The sequence below is a fragment of the Haliotis rufescens genome, unplaced genomic scaffold (genome assembly GCF_023055435.1).
Source record: "Haliotis rufescens isolate VD_foot unplaced genomic scaffold, xgHalRufe1.0.p SCAF_4, whole genome shotgun sequence".
Taxonomy (NCBI): Eukaryota; Metazoa; Mollusca; class Gastropoda; order Lepetellida; family Haliotidae; genus Haliotis; species Haliotis rufescens.
The window spans coordinates 9,316,479-9,322,296 of record NW_025964112.1 but is presented as its reverse complement, the minus strand read 5'-3'; positions in this window follow the sequence as shown (position 1 = coordinate 9,322,296).

The following is a 5,818-nucleotide window of genomic DNA, read 5'->3' as shown; positions in this document are numbered from 1 at the left end:
AGTCTTATCAAAAACGATATGTGAATACAGAACCGCGCAAAATAATCCCCACACTATGACATATCAGATTTATCTCCTCACCACGTAACGTGAACCTTACTACCCCGCTGTAATTGTCGGTTTTCACACTTCTGGTCTGTAAATAATCGAGTCTGGACTAGGCAATCTTATGATTAACATCAGGAGCATCCATCTACGCAGTTGAGATATAATGGCATGCATCAACCGAGTCAGCTAGCCTGACCACTCCACAAGCATGGGTTCCTGGTGGCAAGCGTTTATGTCATACAGTGAAATCTCATTATCCCTTCGTAAGGATGTATAAGAAATATATACGCGTAACTGGAGATTATTTCCGCAGATTATGTGCACTTGTAAAAGTTAACGGTAGGTGCGTAGGATGATACTTAAATTCAACTAAGGCAGCCATAAACGACTGCACAGCAAAAGGTATATTAAAAGGAATAAACCGCTTGAGTCTCATCATTGATAAAGCTACGGTTTGGTCGGATGCAAATATATAAACACTCATAACATTTGCAAAGCACGATTGCCTCAGCTAGCTCTCATTCAGCATAGTTTTGGGTTCCATTTGGATATTATTTTATTTTTTGTAGATATATATAATTAAATATGATCCCTTATATTTCTTGGATTAAATGTTACTCTACACTGATCACTGCACACTACAAAAGCTGCTGGTCGGCCGAGTTACCATGAGTTAGTGCAGTGAAATTTGTCAAAACTCGTTTTCTTTCTTCAATTTTTGTCTTTCTACGCATGCACGGATTAATTCTAGCCCGTTTTGGATCTAACACATCGCAACTGAAAATGGGATTCTATTATGTGAGAGTGAGTTTGGTTTAACGCCGCTTTTAACATTATTCCAGTTATATCACGACGTGTCAGCTTAATGTGGGAGGAAAGCCTGAAATGATGCAGGTCTCAGACGTTTACCACTTCTGTGAAACCCACGGGTATGGTGCTGACAAACCTAGAAACATAATCGGGGCGAACCGGGATTCGAACCCACAATCACAGGTTTCTGGCGTGCCAAAGGGACGCAACTCTGCACAGCGAATCGAGGCGCCTTAGACGACTTGGCCACCCGTGCCCCCTTTCTATTATGTACTCAAGTAAAGACATGCAGCTGAATACAAACTATATACTGAATATCAAATACAACAGCTTTGGTATAGTTGCTATTTCACTCAATAAATAGTGCAGGAATAACATAGTCCCTGAACTACAGGTTAAATAAGCCAGAATATATGTACGTGACCCATTAAGTTGTTTAAAACCTCTAATATTTTTTACATATTTTTTTTGCATTAACACTTTCTGTAAGTATATATTTAATACTGATATTTATGCGACAGCATCCTTTCATTGTAATGTATGTTAGAGCGAGAGGTGTCTTTCACAAATTTTACATAATTGTTTGAATATCTGTGCTTTTATGTCTTGTGGTATACCAACCGTTATATAGTTGTGAATGTTTATTGAGGAATCATGTTTTTCAAATAGCTTGTGTTGGTATACTAAAGGTATGTGACGGATCTGCCACAACACAGAGGTGTCTGTTTTAAAATTTGTAGGGTAACTTATAGAACCAGATAAACTCCCGAATATATAATAGCAAGTAAATATTTTTAATAGATTTTACATAACATTGTCCTCATCGTAATACTAAGAATCCATCCACACAAAGTCACCCATTAATATGCTAATAAAGCTATAGTTAAGCATCATTGTTAAAGAACAATTTATAGAAAAGTGGATTGTCTCCGTATATTCGAGGATTGACCGATAAGTTCCAGTCAAGTCCAAATATTAATCTACTTGATCACTGCGCGTTCCTCAAGATTGTCCATTTTCCAAAGGTCACAGACCATTGCTAATTTTACAGACTTGTCACAACGATACAATTTGATCAACTTACGATTTTTTTTGTGGCTATACCTCTATGACATCTTCTAATGTCCACAACTAAACATTTCAGGGTTACGCCATTCCTTCCATATGAGGACCAAAGCAGAGAAGCCTTGTTTTCAGTCTACTCAATGAATACCCTTCTCTCCCATCTCAAGAAAACCATTGCTGCCGAGTATGGATATTCTGTCTTTGTAGAGAGAATTCTCAAATATGCTTTTGAGATTTGTGGTAAGTAGTATTTAGGATTCAGGGCTGAGCAAATGAGACCCAGAGTGAAAAATAGATGGAATTCGGGATCAGGAGGAGGTGTAGGGTGGCACCCATAATCTATGTTTCAGAGTACTTAGTCAGAACTGAATGTCCGTATTCTTTGTAGATATAGGCTGCGATCCAAACCAATTGCGAAGCAAGGAACAATGCGATTAAAAAAACGTGTCATACTGTAGGAAGTGTAGATGTGTATTGGTAGGCTTCCTTTTGAACTGTAGCTGGGGTTCTTAAAACCCTTCTTTCTGAACGTATTTGTATATTCTGTAGCCTCCGCAGTGTTGAAGATGAATCTCATTTTAGCTACCTTTCAATTCTATTCTGATGTAAGATCGGATTTATTTCATCAAGCCTCTCTAGTTAATTCATTGTGGTTGACATGGCTCCAGTTGATCAATTCGCCCTTTTAATGCAGTGTGGTGAGTCATTGTTAGTCCTTGCCGATGTGGTGAACGCTATGTTAAAGAGGAGGAAATGTTATCCCTCTCATTAGTTCCTTAGTTGAATTGAATTAATAAGGTTGCTGTGATATGTGATATGTTTGTGATATGTTTGTATCTGCAAATATTTGTAACCACTATTTTTAATATGTATTGATATTATAGAACGTTGAGTGTTCTTATTGTATTATCAATCCGGAGTAGAATAGGTCTTCAGCAACCCACGCTTGCCGTTAATGGCGACTATGCTTGTCGTAAGAGGCGACTAACGGGATCGGGTGGTCAGGCTCTCTGACTTGGTTGATGCATGTCATTGATCCTAATTGCGTGAATCGATGCTCATGATATCACTGGATTGTCTGGTCCAGAATCGATTATTTACAGACCGCCGTCATATAGCTGGAATATTTGGTTTCATGATCAAATTGTTCTTTAGTTAAAACTATACCGGTAGAAAATAATACGGTGTATCATCCTATTGTATCTGAGTAGATCAATTATAAACATAAACTCCAAAGGACTTCATTCACTATTAGGACTGGTCCATTTTAACAACTGGCAAATCTCATATGTTTTGACAAGCCATCTCCATTCCACTGTCTAACAGATGTCTGACAAATGGGATATGACCGAAAAATGGATAATTTGAGATTGCTGACAGTTGCCACCTGGTGATTGGAACATCACGCATGCATGGACCACGACACTGGAACAAATCAACGTGGGATGTTACCGTGTTCAATGTGTTTCATCGAATGCTCCCTGAAATTATTTTTTTTATAATATTTGTTTGTGCTGATCAGGATTTATGTGACAGAAAGTATTCACATAATTTGGTGGAACATTGTTGTCATTCAACTTGTGGACAAGGTGTGTATCCCGTAAAGTTATTTGTCTAGAGTTGCACTGCTTTACGTACTTTTCAGGACAGTGGATCTTTTGACTTTCTCAGTTCGATTTCCGATAAACCATTGGTCGCAAGATTTTGGCACGTCAAGAAATTGGTCATAGCAATCAGGCTGTATCAGTGACGGTCAACTTCAGCTAAGACACTATCAATGATTTAAGGCAATTCCCCGGGACTGGTTGTTACCTTTGTTATTGTTTTTTTCCCGTGAGTACCTGGATGATAAAGCATAAACCTAGACTAGTTCGCAACCTGTGCTGCGCAATTCGTAAGCGCATTTGTCACTTTTATTGATAGTAATAGGGTATATGGTCACATTGATCAACAAAATGAAAAACAGTTTGTGAGAACATCGGTAATGGTGACGAAGTTTTGATAAGTCACTTGCTTGGTAATTCTGCGGTTTTCGTTTACACTATTTTGACTTGCAACACAAAGTAAATATTTCTCCTGAGCATTGCTTATTTTATCGTGTTTATATTAGGAAATTAGGAAATTTATTAAACGCCTGAATATTCAGTTATTTTACAAATTGACTGACAAATATGTCCATCTGTATTATTATGACAACGAATTCCAAACATTTTTATGTTTAATATCATCACCAAGAGACTGAAAATGTTACGATGAAAAGTACATTTCTATATTGTTTGGCTTCTAATCCTACATAATAATCTGTTGTGATGTTTTTAGGCCCTATTGATCGTCTTAATCAATTTTGGTCAATCTGTTAAAGAAATGGACAGATTTTTCAGTCAAAATGACACATTTTATAAATCGCCTGAGAGAATCTGGTAACATGTAAGAGCAATTTTGCAACACTGATAACACTATATTAGTCCCCTATTACAATATTAGGGAAGGGAAGTTATGGATGTAAAAATCTTTATGAGGAACACAACGATATATATGTTCTCGGCTTCATATCATTTATTCACCTGATGAATGAGTAAGTATATACTCCGAAACGTTGTGTCCCTCATAATATATGTGTGTTTATGTGTGTGCGTGCGTGCGTGCGTGCATGCGTGCGTGTGTGTGTGAAATGGCAATGGACAAATAGAATCCTGCTGGATAATTAGCACAGACAATAATCAAAGCAATAAGTCCCAGTCCATAAATTCTCTTTCTTATGTGTATCACTTCTAAATGCCATTCAAAGACTTATTACAATGTTTCAAGTCTCATTGTCGGTGCCAATTATCTAGCTGGCTTCCATTTGTCCATTGCCATTTCCACTCTATCACCTATCAGTGTTAATTACCCCGTTTGCCCATTGTCCATTGTCTATTACCAACCAGTGATAGTCCTATCTTTCAGTTGTCCATGGCTATCAACTGGTGTCCTCCCATTAGTTAGACGTCCCAATAGTTAGACAGCTTATAACAACACTTTAAACGGTTGAGTGCACACTAATCCTTATGCTTGTTACCTCAGACTTTAAAATGGAATAGTCCAGATAAGATCTGACAAACAAAGCAAAGCAGCTTTAAATAGATACTTTAATATTATACTTAACATTTAATGACACTTTACATTTGATAAATTTTATACAGTTTGTAACAACACTTTGTGACAGTTTTTCGTAATGTACACTTTACATTTAATAACTTTTACAGTTTATTTATCCCAGACGAAGCAAGTGTGCTAGGTGACAGAGGTCTGTTGAGTCGCTCTTGAACTTCTGTCTTCAGTTGTCGAAAAAGCCAGCCATAGGTTGTTGCTTGGCGATCTGGCAAAAGGGCGAACTATAGAGGAAAGGTGTTGGGACCAACTCTGGCATGAATGATGTATACTTGATCCCATAAACCTGGACATGCTGTGAAGGTACCATCCATGTAAAGGGTGTCAGCTTCCTGGAGGGCTTGTATCTGTTCTGCAGTGGAGAAAGCCAGGATCTTGTCATCGGCGCCGTAGAAAGGGACGTCAATCTGTTGTCTCTGACCATTTGTCTTCAATGTCTACTGTTGACCGCGACCTGGGTAACGCTGGAATGTAACGCCTGAACAAGAGCAAAGGAACAGTTACACATATGTTACATGAAATATTGATAATGATTTCATTAACTTGAAATGTTTAAGAGCGAAACAAGTTATGTGGGACCTAAAAAAAAGAAGAAGTAAATTCTAACCAAGTCAAAAATACGGTATGATTTTTACCTGTAAAGTGCACTTTTCACGCTCTGAAACGATGGCATCGCTGGGATGTTGGCTTCATTTACTTGAGTGACTTGCTCCTCGTGCTTTTATCGTAAGGCTATACTTCTAAT